Here is a 15,188-nt window from a genome sequence, read left to right on the forward strand (position 1 = left end):
CTCATCCTGGTTCTGACCTGGGACTCCAAAGTGCTACAGACAATCCAGACATCCTCAGACTGATCATTTCTCTTCCCTGCAAAAGCATTGGTCACACCAGAAGTAAGCTCCGGGCTGAAGCTACTGGAAGCTCGTGGAATCTCCTTCACTGGAGGTGTCCAAAAGGAGTCTGGATAGCCATCTGTCTTGGATGGTTTAGACAGAACAAATCCTGCATCTTGACAAGGGGTTGGACTAGATGACCCTTGCGCTCCTTTCTAACCCTATTGTTTTATGATCTATGAAGCTCCCTGTGACAGGGCATACCTATCCCGCACCAGCCCTGTCATAAATATAAAGAAAAGGGTAGCATAAGATTCCTCCTTGGCAGCTATACTGAATCGCTTTACCTGTAAGGGGTTAAGTAGTTCAAATCACATAGTTGGCACATGAGCAGAAGGACCAATGAGGAAAGAAGATACTTTCAAATCTGGAGACGGGGAAGAGGGGGGAGAGAATTTGTTTGTGGCTCTCTTTGTTTGATTGTTGGATGGAGAGACCAAGCAGGTACAACATCTCCTGAAAACAAACCTGGAATTATCCATCTAAAACACTGGTCTACAATTTTTGAGAAGTCGTCTGCTTCAGAGATAAAATGTGCTATTTATTATGTATTTTGATGTGCTGAATTCAAATATGACAATTAAAACAACTGATTGGCTACTGTTTCTAAGATATTTAAGTTTTTACATTTTATGTCTATGTATATTGTGTAGATAGTAGAGTTTGAATCATAAATTGTAAACCTAGGTCTTTTCATGTTTATGGTTGCTTTACATGATAATATTTCACCTATCCTGTTTATGTAACACTTTAAAAATCAGCAAAAGGGTTATATAAATAAAATTTGTTATGAAACAAAAGGCAAAAAACTATTATGTACATAGTTTAGTCCTATTCAGTGTCTACTCGGTGCTTCTTGGCTTGTCTCTTGTATTCATTAAATGGAGCATCTCTTGTCACTGTCCAGCAATAGTCTGCAAGCATTGATGGGCTCCATTTGCCCTGATAGCGTTTCTCCATTGTTGCAATGTCCTAGTGAAATCGCTCGCCGTGCTCGTCGCTCACTGCTCCGCAGTTCGATGGAAAGAAATCTAGATGAGAGTGCAAAAAATGTAGCTTTAGTGACATGTTGCAACCAAGGCTTTTGTATGCCTTGAGGAGGTTTTCCACCTACAACCTGTAGTTGTCTGCCTTGTTGTTTCCGAGAAAATTTATTGCCACTAACTGGAAGGCTTTCCATGCCGTCTTTTCCTTGCCACGCAGTGCATGGTCAAATGCATCATCTCCAAGAAGTTCATGAATCTGAGAACCAACAAAGACACCTTCCTTTATCTTAGCTTCACTTAACCTTGGAAATTTTCCATGGAGGTACTTGAAAGCTGCTTGTGTTTTGTCAATGGCCTTGACAAAGTTCTTCATCAGACCCAGCTTGATGTGTAAGGGTGGTAACAAAATCTTCCTTGATTCAGCAAGTGGTGGATGCTGAACACTTTTCCTCCCGGGCTCCAATGACTGTCGGAGTGGCCAATCTTTCTTGATGTAGTGGGAATCTCTTGCACGACTATCCCATTCGCAGAGAAAACAGCAGTACTTTGTGTATCCAGTCTGCAGACCAAGCAAGAGAGCAACAACCTTCAAATCGCCACAAAGCTGCCACTGATGTTGGTCATAGTTTATGCACCTCAAAAGTTGTTTCATGTTGTCATAGATTTCCTTCATATGGACTGCATGACCAACTGGAATTGATGGCAAAACATTGCCATTATGCAGTAAAACAGCTTTAAGAATCGTCTTCGATGAATCAATGAACAGTCTCCACTCATCTGGATCGTGAACGATGTTGAGGGCTGCCATCACACCATCGATGTTGTTGCAGGCTACAAGATCACCTTCCATGAAGAAGAATGGGACAAGATCATTTTGACGCTCACGGAACATGGAAACCCTAACATTGCCTGCCAGGAGATTCCACTGCTGTAGGCTGGAGCCCAACAACTCTGCCTTACTCTTGGGTAGTTCCAAATCCCTGACAAGGTCATTCAGTTCACCTTGTGTTATGAGGTGTGGTTCAGAGGAGGAGGATGGGAGAAAATGTGGGTCCTGTGACATTGATGGTTCAGGACCAGAAGTTTCATCCTCTTCCTCTTCCTCGTCTGACTCAAGTGAAAATGATTCTGGTGCATCAGGAACCGGCAGGCCTTCTCCGTGGGGTACTGGGCGTATAGCTGATGGAATGTTTGGATGATGCACAGTCCACTTTTTCTTCTTTGACACACCTTTCCCAACTGGAGGCACCATGCAGAAGTAACAATTGCTGGTATGATCTGTTGGCTCTCTCCAAATCATTGGCACTGCAAAAGGCATAGATTTCCTTTTCCTGTTCAACCACTGGCGAAGATTTGTTGCACAAGCGTTGCAGCATATGTGGGGGGCCCACCTCTTGTCTTGATCTCCAATTTTGCAGCCAAAATAAAGGTGATAGGCTTTCTTAACCATAGTGGTTATACTGCGCTTTTGTGATGCAAAAGTCACTTCACCACAAACATAGCAGAAGTTATCTGCACTGTTCACACAAGTATGAGGCATCTCTGCTCACTTTGGCTAAACAGAAATGTGTCCCTTTGCAAAATCAAACACTGACAAATAAGAGAGCGCGGCACTGTATGATTTCTAGAGCGGATATAGGGCAATTTGTTCAGCAGAGTGATGTAAGCTTCATTATGACTGCATCATCCATGTCTTCGAGGAATAACATGATGCAATTCATATCATGTATGACGCAATACCAGCTTCAGATTGCATCATTCATTGTTTTGCCTAAAAAGCAAGTACTATCCAAACCCAGTCATAGATTTATTCATAGATCCACTCAAAGATGTCATTTTTTAGTCATTTCTGGTTTAAATTGAGATCCCTTCCCTTTATAACTCACTTATCCTCTGCCATTCCCAAGTCAAGGGTCGTATATACTGACCCAATAGCATATCTTGAAAACTAGAGCCAATCAACAATTTTAAGCATAATTTTCGTTCTCAGTGACCCAGAATTAGTAAAGTTTGACTACATTTATTTCAGAAGCATTTTGGCTTTAGAGCAGTGAAATTACAGAAATTGTAAGTAGGGCAAGGAAATGCATTAGGTTATCTTTTGTTTTGGCTTGTGAATTTTTCTATGCTACAAAGGTAGTTTTAGTCCTGTTTTTGTAACTGTGAAGCTGAGGCCAGAGGGGAGTCCTCTGTGTTTTAAATCTTTTTATTACCTGGTAAAGTTACCTTCCATCCTGATTTTGCAGGTGTGATTCTTTTACTTTTTTCTTTATAATAAAGTTCTTCTTTTAAGAACCTGATTGATTTTAGTGTCCTAAAAAACCCGTTACCTACCTTTCGTAACTGTTGTTCTTCAAGATGTGTTCACGTCCATTCCACATTAGGTGTGCGCGCACCGTGTGCACGGACATTGGAAACTTCTTCCCTTAGCGGCTCCTGTCAGGTCGGCAGGGGAGCCCCCTAGAGTGGGGCCTCTATGCTGGTGCATATATACCCCTGCCGATCCGACCCTCCTTCAGTTCATTCTTGCCAGAGACTCTGACAGAGGGGAAGGAGGGTGGGAAGTGTAATGGATGTGAACAACATGTCTTGAAGAACAACAGTTACGAAAGGTAGGTAACCGTTTTTTCTTCTTCAAGTGCTTGTTCACGTCCATTCCACATTAGGTGATTCATAAGCTCACCATAGAAGGAGGGTAGGAGTCATGGAGCAAATGACTGAAGAACAGCTCTGCCAACTGCCGCGTCATCTCTGGCCTACTGGTTGACTGCATAGTGGGCTGTGAATGTGTGCACCAATGACCAGGTGGCTGCTTTACAGATCTCCTTGATTGGGACGTGCGCCAGGAAAGCTGTTGAGGATGCTTGTGCCCTCGTCGAGTGAGCTATGATCGCCAGGGGTGGAACCTTGGCGAGCTCATAGCACGCGCGGACACAGTCCGCAATCCACAATGATATATGTGGTGCCAAGACCGGAATCCCTTTCATTCTATCAACTATGGCGACAAACAACTGTGTCGACTTGCGGAAAGGTTTAGTTCACTCCAAATAGAATGCCAGGGCCCTTTGGACATCCAGAGTGTGCAGGCTACGGTGACTGGGGTCCGTGTGTGGTTTAGGAAAGAGCACTGGCAAACAAATGTCCTGTCCCATAGAAATCGTGAGACTATTTTAGGAAGGAATTTACGGTGTGGCCTGAGATGCACTTTGTCCTTATAAAAAACTGTATAAGGAGGCTCTGAGGTTAGGGCCCTCAACTCTGACAGCCTCTTTGCCGACGTAATGGCCACCAGAAACGCCACCTTCCAGGAGAGGTGAAGGAGAGAGCAAGAGGCCAGGGGCTTAAACGGGGGCCCCATAAACTTAGAAAGGACCAGATTAAGGTTCCAGGGAGGGACCGGCGGGCGTGAGTAGGGGAACACTCTCTCCAGTCCCTTGAGGAACCGCATCACCATGGGGTTAGAAAACACAGAGAATCCGGATTCCCCCGGGTGGAATGCTGAAATGGCAGCTAGATGCACTCTGACTGAGGAAGGAGCGAGACCCTGATGTTTGAGGTGCAGGAGGTATTCTAGGACGAGTGGAATAGTGTCCTGGAATGACTGTATCTGCTTAGGCTCACACCAGCAAGAGAATCTTTTCCACTTAGCAAGGTAGGCCGCCCTAGTGGAAGGATTCCTACTGCCAAGGAGAATCTGCCATACCAGAGGAGAGCACTGGCTCTCCATAGCGTTTAGCCAGAGAGCTTCCACGCAATGAGATGCAGGGGCAGGGCAATCGGGGTGGCCACTGACAGCTCTAGCAGGGTGGTAAACCAGTGCTGACAAGGCCAAGCAGGGGCGATCAAAATTATCATTGCCTTGTCCCTGCGAACTTTGAGGAGGACTCTGTGGATGAGTGGGAGCGGAGGAAAGGCATACTTCAGATTCCTGCTCCAAGGGATCGCGAATGCATCTGCGACCGAGCCCGGACTGTGGTTCTGAAACAAGCAAAACTGTGGACATTGGCTGTTGTCCTTGATGGCAAAGAGGTCCATTTGGGGAAACCCCCACTTCTGGAAGACTGATTGCAAGATGTCTGATCTCATCGACCACTTGTGCATGCGGTATGACCTGCTGAGGCTGTCCGCTAGCTTGTTTTGCTCCCCCGGGAGGAATGACACTACGAGATTGATGGAGTAGGCTATACAAAAGTCCCACAGGAGAAGGACCTCTCGGCAGAGGGGAGAGGAGCGGGCTCCGCCCTGCTTATTTATATAAAACATGGCGGTGGTGTTGTCTGTCAGAACTGTGACGCTGTGACCTTCCAGAGTAGCGTGAAAGGTTTGGCAGGCTAGACGAACCGCCCTGAGCTCCTTTACATTGATGTGGAGCGACACTTTGGCCTTGGACCACAAGCCCTGTGTCCTTAGGTCCCCTAAGTGAGCTCCCCAGCCGAGGTCTGACGTGCCTGTCACCAGCATCAGAGCAGGCTGCGGTGCGGTGAAGGGGATACCCTCACATACTACCAGCCGATTGAGCCACCAGCACAGAGTCCAACACCTGGGCTGGAACTGTCACGACAAGGTCTAGGGGTCTCTGCCTGGGCGATACGACCAGGCAAGCCACGCTTGTAAAGTCCTGAGCCATAGTGGAGCTACGTGAGTGCACGGCGCCATGTGCCCTAGGAGCTGCAGGCAGCATCTGGCCGTGGTAGTGGAGAACCTTAGCATCGAGTCTATGACATGCTGGATGGCCAGGAATCTGGATTCCGGGAGGCTCGCTCGCACCTGCACCGAGTCCAGCACTGCCCCGATGAACTCCAGCCTTTGTGTTGGTATCAGGGAAGACTTGGGCACGTTGATGAGAAGACCCGGCCTGCGGAATGCATCCAGGGTCACCGTCACATGGGAGCAGACCTCCTCTTCGGACCGACCCGCAAGGAGCCAATTGTTGAGGTATGGGTATGCCTGTATTCTTCTCTTTCACAGAAAGGCTGCCACTATTGACATGCATTTTGTGAATATGTGGGGGGCTGAACAGGAGGACCGTAAACGGTGCTGGTTTATGGCGAACTGCAGGAACCGCCGGTGAATGGAGTGAATAGCGATGTGAAAGTACGTATCTTTCATGTCGAGGGCAGCATACCAATCCCCCGGATCCAGGGATGGCATAATAGTGCCTAGGGAGACCATGCGGAAGCGGACCTTGACTAAGAACTCGTTGAGCCCACGAAGGTCTAAAATGGGCCGAAGGCCCCCCTTTGCCTTTGAGATGAGAAAATAACGGGAGTAAAACCCCTTCCCCCTTAGTTCCCGAGGGACTTCCTCCACTGCCCCCGCCTCCAGGAGCGACTGTACCTCCTGCATAAGGAGTTGCTTGTGAGAAGGGTCCCTGAAGAGGGACAGGGAAGGGGGGTGGGTATGAGGGAAGGAGGAGAACAGCAGCTTGTAACCCACTTGTACCGTGCGTAAGACCCAACGGTCCGATGTTATACGGGACCACACCTGGTAGAAGTGGGACCAGCAATCCAAGAAACATGGGGAAGGATCCGGGAGCTGGGTTGGTACGCTGTCCTTGAGCGCACCTTCAAAACCCCTGCTTGTTGCCAGGCTGGGCCTTGCCCTGGCCCTGGCCTTGATTAGGCGTGTTATTCCGCCTCTGTCTGTTGTCTCCGCTCCTCCTGCGATAAGGCTCCTGCCTAGGGCGAGGCTGGTACTGCCATTGCTGCGATGGTTGGGGCTTGAATGGCTTCCTCTGAGTCGCCAGGGTGTACATTCCTAACGACTTGAGGGTTGCCCGGGAGTCTTTAAGGCTATGCAGCCTGGCATCCGTCTGGTCGGAAAAGAGGCCAGACCCTTCAAAAGGGAGGTCCTGGATGGTATTTTGGACCTCTGGCGGAAGGCCTGAAGCCATGCTGAGCGCCTCATCACCACACCTGAGGTGATTGTTCTGGCTGCTGCATCTGCGGAGTCCAGACAGGCCTGTAAAGAGGTCTTGGCAACTGCCTTTCCCTCTTCCACGAGGGACGTGAATTCAGGTTGAGAACCCTGGGGCAAGGAGTCTTCAAATTTGGAAACTGCTGCCCAGGAATGAAAATTGTGCCTGTGTAGGATCGCCTGCTGGTTCGCAAGATGTCCGATCTCATCGACCACTCATGCATGCGGCACGACCTTAATTAGAGGCCCCCAGAGGAGTAGACCTACCTTCCAAAGAGGTCCAGACATTTAGCCTCCTTGGCCTTGGGGGCCGGGGCTTGCTGGTCACAACGCTCCCATTCTTTCATGGCTGAGACGACCAGCGAACAGGGGGCTGGATGACAAAATAGGAAGTCGTATCCCTTGGAAGAGGTGAAGTACTTTCTCTTCACCCCCCTTGCCGTCGGTGTGCTGGAGGCTGCGGTTTGCCAGACCGTCTTGTAGTTAGATTGAATTGTCTTTATGAGCGGGAGCACAATTCTGGATGGGCCTTCAGGGCTTGGGATGTCCACCATAGGATCCTCCTGCTCCACCGCTTCCTCCGCCTGTAGGCCCAAGTTCTGGGCGACCCTGAGGAGCAGCTCCTGATGTGCCCTGTGGTCAATCGGAGGAGGCCCCGACACTGCCATGCCCACCACAGCTTCGTCTGGGGAGGATGAGGAGGTGAGGGCCTGCTGTGCCTCCTCCACCTGCTCTTCTTGCCCCTCATCATAGGCCGGGGGCACGTCCGAGCCCTGCCTGGTTGATTGTCCCCGGGACGGCCCCGGGCTCGGTGCCACTTCCACTCGCTGGTGTTCCGGAGAAGCGTCTGGCGGCCTGGATACCATAGCCTCCTTGGGTGTGGAGGGGTGCCTGTGTGGGGACCGGGACCGATGCACCGAATAGCTGGACCTCGAAGCTCTGGAGGAGGTCCCTTGCTGCTAATGATAGGCCCATGGTGTCTAAAAGGGCCATTGTCCTGGCGGGCCCCATTGGGGATGGCATGCGGTTTGGGGCTCCCTGCTAACTGGTGCCCTGCAGGCATAGCTGGAGCAGCCTGAGTCGACCTCGGATTCTGAGGACACTGACCTCAAAGGCCAAGGCGGTGTCGTGGCACGGTGCCATCAGGAGGCTGGAGAGCGGCTCCTCACCGACCGGGACCGGGATCGGTACCGATGCCCTCAGGACCGGGATCGCTGCCTTCTGACCAGGACTGGGGAGCAGTGTGCCGGCGGAGCAGGTGCCGTATGCTGGCTCAGTTCCGGTGCCATCGAGTCCTGCTGAGTCAAAGGTAACTGGGAGTCCATGGAGGCTGAGCTTGACCGAGATCGGCGCCAGGAGCGGTGCCGGGGTGGTGACCTCGAGCGGCGCACCATTGCTGGCTTGCCTCTGGACGGCACCCTTGGTGATGATGCCGGAGGCTTCTCCTTGCCAGGGAGGGGGCTTGCCGCCAACAGCTCGATAAGGTCTTTTGCCGCCTCAAAGGTGTCTGGCATGGAGGGCTGTTCTAGGATGTCCTCCAGCCCTTCTTCTGCACTCAATCCACTTAGCCTGGGGCTCGATGGGAGAATATCAGTAAGTCTCTGGGTGGGGTCTTTAACCTCTTCTACAGGGATCTGTAAAGAGTCTGACACCATTTTAATAAGTCTTGAAATACGTTCAAATCATGTAGCTGTTGTGTACTAGGAGGAACTACACAGCCTTGTCTGGAGGTGATGAAATTATGGTATATCCCAACAAGTCTACAGAGTGGGATGGAATGTCCTTGCCTGAATCCTCAGGCTGAAGAAAAGGCTGTGTAGGAGCAGCCTGAGTGGTTGAGACAGTAGAAGATGGTTCTTGTGAGCATATCATCTTTCAGGAGAATGCTCCTGTCCCTATGGACCGCACAGAACCCAATATGACCATGCATGCTAGGATAAGAACCTGGTGGTCCACGTCTAGCACAGAGTCTATCATGAGATGAGTCTCTAGATTCCCTGCACGACTCATAATAACCAGGATATTCCCTTGAGGAATACATGTGAGAGTGTCCCACATAATCATAGAAGCTGTGGAGGAAGACAAGGAAAATGAACCTTCTCGTCTAAAGGTGAAGAAGTACATAAGAACGGCCAAAGGGGGTCAGACCAAAGGTCCATCTAGCCCAGTATCCTGTCTTCCAACAGTGGCCAGTGCCAGGTGCTTCAGAGGGAATGAACAGAACAGGCAATCACCAAGTGATCCATCCCCTGTCACCTATTCCCAGCTTCTGGCAGTCAGAGGCTAGGGACACCCAGAGCATGGGGTTGCATCCCTGACCATCCTGGCTAATAGCCCTTGATGGGCCTAGCCTCCATGAACTTATCTAATTCTTTTCTGAATCCAGTTATAATTTTGGACTTCACAACATCCCCTGGCAACAAGGTTCCACTGGTCACTGTGCATTGTGTGAAGAAATACTTCCTTTTCTTTGTTTTAAATCTGCTGCTTATTAATTGGACATTAGGAAAAAGTTCCTAACTGTCAGGGTGGTTAAACACTGGAATAAACTGCCTAGGGAGGTTGTGGAATCTCCATCTCTGGAGATATTTAAGAGTAGGTTAGATAAATGTCTATCAGGGATGGTCTAGACAGTATTTAGTCCTGCCATGCGGGCAGGGGACTGGACTCGATAACCTCTCGAGGTCCCTTCCAGTCCTAGAATCTATGAATCTATGAATAATTTCATTGGGTGATCCTCACATAACACGCTTCCTTATTCATAGACTTTAAGGTCAGAAGGGACCATTACGATCATCTAGTCTGACCTCCTGCGCAACGCAGGCCAAAGAATCTCACCCACCCACTCCTGTAACAAACCCCTAACCTATGTCTGAGTTATTGAAGTCCTCAAATTGTGGTTTAAAGACCTCAAGGTGCAGAGAATCCCCCAGCAAGTGACCTGTGCCCCACGCTGCAGAGGAAGGCGAAAAACCTCCAGGGCCTCTGCCAATCTGCCCTGGAGGAAAATTCCTTTCCGACCCTAAATATGGTGATCAGTTAAACCCTGAGCATGTGGGCAAGACTCACCAGCCAGCACCCAGGAAAGAATTCTCTGTAGTAACTCAGATCCCACCCCATCTAACATCCCTTTCTCTGCACGATTCCTGATCGTATAGACCTTCATATTCCCCCTTAGTCATCTCTTTTCCAAGATGAAATGTCCCAGTCTTTTTTTTCTCCTCATACAGAAGCTGTTCCATGTCCTAATTTTCCCACCCCACCCCGTACCTTTTCCATTTCTAATATATCTTTTTTTGAGATGGGGCAATCAGAACTGCTCGCAGTATTCAAGGTGTGGGATTGCTTACTATGGCTTAATATAGTGGCATTATGATATTTACTGTCTTATTCTCTATCCCTTTCCTAATGGTTCCTAACGTTCTGTTTGCTTTTTTGACTACTGCTGCACATGGAGCAGGTGTTTTCAGAAAACTATCCACAATGACTCCAAGATCTCTTTCTTGAATGATAAAAGATGGTTACCTTTTCCGTAACTGGTGTTCTTCAAGATGTGTTGCTCATGTCTATTCTACAGTAGGTGTGCATGCTTGCCACGTGCCCCGGAGCCGGAAGTTTTCCCCCTAGCAGTACCCGTAGGGGCAGAGCGCCCCCCGCAGCCCCTGGAGTGGCGCCTGCCTGACGCGGTATAAGGGGAGCTGCGCACTCCCCCCACCCTCAGTTCCTTCTTGCCAGACAACTCCAGCAGTGGGGAAGAAGGGCAGGATGTGGAATAGACACGAGCAACACATATCGAAGAACACCAGTTACGAAAAAGGTAACTGTCTTTTCTTCTTCGAGTGATTGCTCATGTGTATTTCACAGTAGGTGATTCCAAGCTGTATCTGCTGGAGGTGGGTAGGAGTTCACAAGTTCTCGGGACGGAGTACCGCCCTGCCGAACCCAGCGTCATCCCTGGTTTGGGGAGACTATTGCATAGTGCGAGGTGAATGTGTGAACCGAAGACCACGTGGCAGCCCTACAAATGTCCTGATTAGGGACATGGGCCACAAAGGCAGCCGACGAGGCCTGCGCCTGTGTCGAGTGTGCCCTAACAATAGGTGGTGGGGGAACACCTGCCAGCTCATAACAGGAGTGCATACATGAAGTGATCCAGTTGGACAGTCGCTGAGTGGAAATTGGCTGGCCTCTCACGCGCTCAGCTGAGGCAACAAACAGCTGCGAGGACTTTCTGAATGACTTGGTTCGCTCGAGGTAGAATGCGAGAGCCCGCCTCACATCAAGTGTGTGGAGGCGGCGTTCCTCATTAGTCGCGTGAGGTTTGGGGCAAAGGACTTGCAGAAAAATGTCCTGACCCATGTGGTAGGCGGAGACCACCTTTGGGAGGAACGCGGGGTGTGGCAGAGCTGGACCTTATTCTTATGAAACACAGTATACGGTGGCTCGGAGGTCAGGGCCCTGAGCTCCGAGACCCACCCAGCTGACGTGATAGCAACCAGGAAGACCACCTTCCATGAGAGGTGAGACCAGGAACATGTGGCCAGCGGCTCAAATGGGGGCCCCGTAAGCCAAGCCAGCACCAGATTCAGGTCTCACCGCGGGACCAGGGGCTTAGAATACGGGTAAAGCCAGTCCAACCCCTTAAGGAACCAGCCAGTCATAGCATGGGAGAACACCGTGTGTCCTTGCACCGGGGGATGGAAAGCCAATATGGCTGCCAGCTGCACCCTGACCAACGAGGGCGCCTAGCCCTGGGCCCTCAGGTGGAGGTGGATGTCGTGGGCTATACAGAAGTCCCACAGGCTGAGGGCTTCGTGGCAGAGGGCGGAGGATCGGGCTCCGCCTTGCCTGTTGAAATAGAACATCGAGGCCGTGTTGTCCGTGAGAACCCTGACTGCCTTGCCCTTCAGGTGCGAGCAGAAGGCCGTACACGTCAGCTGCACTGCCCTGAGTTCCTTGATGTTTATGTGAAGGGTCAGGTCTTGCGGAGACCACAGGCCTTGGGTCTGAAAACTCCCCACATGGGCTCCCCAGCCCAGGTCCAATGCATCGGACACCAGCTCCATGGACAGGGCCCTGTCCCTGAACAGGACCCCTCGGTGTGTTGCTCGGTGTGGACCACCATCGTAGGGAGGTGGTCATCGAGTTTGGCACGGTGAGGACCTTGTCCAATCTGTCCGTGGCTTTGGTGAACTGCGAGGCATCAGAGTTGTAGGGGCCTCATCCTGAGCCTGGCATGGCGGACCACATACGTGCACGGTGACATGTGACCTAGCAGCTGTAGGCAGGACCTGGCTATCACCACTGGGAACCTTACGATCGAGTGGATGAGCCCTTTCACGGTCTCGAACATGTCTTGGGGGAGAGAGACTGACATTGCGTCCAGGAGCACCCTGATAAACTCTATGCATTGGACTGGGACTAACGTGGACTTGGTGTTGTTTACCAACAGGCCCAGGGCAGTGCATGTGGATAGGAGGAGTGCCACATGATCCCTCACCTGCAACCGGGAGGTGCCCTTGACCAGCCAGTCATCCAGATAGGGGAATATCTGGACCCTCCGGCGCCTGAGGTAGGCCGCTACTACCGACATGCACTTTGTAAAGACCCTGGGGGCACTGGACAGACCAACCAGGAGGACTGTGAATTGGTAGTGATTCTGTCCCACCACAAAACGGAGGAAGCACCTGTGCCCCTTGAATATGTGGATGTGGAAGTATGCGTCCTGTAGATAGAAGGCCGCGTTCCAATCCCCGGGATCCAGGGAGGGGATGATGGAGGCCAGGGAAACCATGCAAAACTTGACTTTACCAAGTACTGGTTCAGACCTTGCAGGTAGTATGGGTCTGAGCTCCCCTTTTGGCCTTCCGGATAAGGAAATACCGGGATGTAATACCCCTTGCCCAGGAACTCCGTGGGCACCGTCTTTATCGCTCCTAATTCCAGGAGCATCCCAACCTCCTGCTTGAGCAGAGCCTCGTGCAATGGGACCCCCAAGAGGGATGGAGGCGGGGGGTGGTTGGGCGGGTAGGAGATAAACTGGAGGGTGTAACATCGGGAGATGGTGTGGTGTTGAGGTCCGAGGTGAGCTGCGACCATTCCAGGAAGAATGCACACAATCAACTGGAAAAAGGGAGCTTCATTAGGGGTGGATCCGTGCTGAAAATTGGCGGGGTACCCCCAAGCGTCCCGTCAAAACCGCCTTTTACCCGCCTGCTTGCCCTTAGAGGACCCAGGCTGTGGGGCAGGCCGCTACTGTCTTTGCAGGTGTTTCCTATAGTCCCGTTGCTTCTTTTGGGTGGCTTCGTATTTCGGGAGAGCGGCCTGGGTGGGAGCCTGCTGTGGCTTGAACTTGGGTTTTGCCAGAGCCAGGACATAGAGGCCCAGGATCTGGAGGGTCATCCAGGAGTCTTTCATGCCATGCAGCCTTGTGTCCGTTTCCTCCGCAAACAGCGCCTTCCTGTCAAAAGGGCAATCCTGTATTGATGACTGCGCTTCTCTGGATAACCCAGAGAGCAGAAGCCAGAATGCCTGTCTCATGTATCCGAAGCGGCCTGCAGAGACGCCCTTGCAGTGGCTGCCCCTTCCTCCATGAGCGCCTTAAACTCCTTTCTATCGTGCTCCTGGAGGGAGTCCTCGAACTTGGGGAGGGATCCCCAGAGATTGAATTCGTAGCAACCCAGGAGAGCCTGATGGTTTGCTACCCTCAGCTGGAAGCTTGACGACGAATACATTTTTCTCTCGAAAGCATCCAGCCTCCGAGAGTCTTTGTTCTTTGGGGTCGGGGCTGGCTGCCCCTGTCGCTCCCTGGGTTGACTGACTCGACCACCAAGGAGTTGGGTGCTGGGTGGGTATACAGATACTCGTGCCCCTTAGTGGGTACGAAGTACTTGTGCTCCGCCTTCTTAGAGATAGGAGTCAATGAGGCTGGTGTTTGCCACAGGGCATTTGAAATTTTTGCCAGCCCTTCATGGAGCGGCAAGGCCACCCTGCCTGGTGCTGAGGGGGTCAGCACATTGAACAGGGAGTCTGAGGGCTCTTCCATTTCCTCAGCCTGGAGATGGAGGCTTGCTGCCACCCTTTTTAGTAAGTCTTGATGGGCCCGGTAGTCCTCCTGCGGGACGGAGGGGGGCGGGGCTGCAATCAGCTCCTCCGGATGGGGCGAGGAGGCCGGTGCGGTGCTTTGGGTGTTGGCTGGCACTGGAGGATCCACCTCCTGGTTGGACTCCGGGCATGGCACCAAGGAAGCCCATCGACTCTTTTCTTGGCAGTCTAGGGATGGAGGCCAATGGTGCTTCTGACGCCCCAGCCACCTAGCGAGCCCCCACCGGGGGCTGCGCCGGAGGCCATGGTGCCCACTGGTACCACTGGGCCCGCCATGATGCAGGGTGCCATTGCACTTGCTGAGACACTGGTGGAGCTGGCTGATCAGGCTGGCTAGCCTGGCCTGTAGACGGGCAACTGTGAGCAGAGGTTGGGCTGCCGTACGACACGCTGCGGCCTCCAGACTGGGAGTGGCGGAGGTGCCGGGATCTGTCGACCACGGGACTGGGACCTCGAGGCGGGAGAATGGCACTGACGGTAGTAGTTGCTCCACAAGCGATCTCAATGGGTGGACCCGCGATGGCGAGGAGCCGGCGATCGATGCCCGGAGCTACGGTGCCTTGGCGGAGACTTTGAGCTGGATTCTGAGCAGGAACAGCGTTGACGGTGATGCCGCGACCGACTGCGGTACCGCCTTCGAGGCAAGGACCATTGGCGATGTCCGCCACGGTCCCGTCTGAGCTAGCTCAGTGAAGACGAGCGGTGCCGAGAGTCCCGATTGGATGGCACCCATCCAGACAGTCTGGCCGGTGTTGAGGGCAATCCACATGGACTGAGCCCTGAACAGTCACTGGGCGATAAGCGGTATCGGGAATGTTCCCTCGACCGAGACCAGTACCGGGCCGGCGGTGACTGTGGTGATCCCAGCAGCGGCTTGCCTCTGGAGTGTGGGGCCGACATCGGCGGCACTCCCGGCACCAGCATGGACCTGATGTCCTTAGCTGCCTGGAGGGCTTCGGGTGTAGATGGCATCCGAACATCCTGAGAGGCCTGCTTCGAAGGGGCCGGGCTACTCCACTCCGCGTGAGTCAGAGGCCTAGGGCCCAATGGGGACTGAGGACTACCCGACATGGGTCTAGT

The 15,188-nt window shown here is 52.0% G+C and overlaps 1 protein-coding gene across 7 annotated transcripts in view; it reads right to left on the minus strand.

Moving 5' to 3' along the window:
• LZTR1 (leucine zipper like transcription regulator 1) overlaps positions 1 to 15,188 on the minus strand; it is a 263,713-nt gene that overhangs the window by 66,946 nt on the left and 181,579 nt on the right. The window lies entirely within an intron of this gene.

Source organism: Trachemys scripta, chromosome 4, assembly GCF_013100865.1.
Source record: "Trachemys scripta elegans isolate TJP31775 chromosome 4, CAS_Tse_1.0, whole genome shotgun sequence".
Lineage (NCBI taxonomy): Eukaryota > Metazoa > Chordata > Testudines > Emydidae > Trachemys > Trachemys scripta.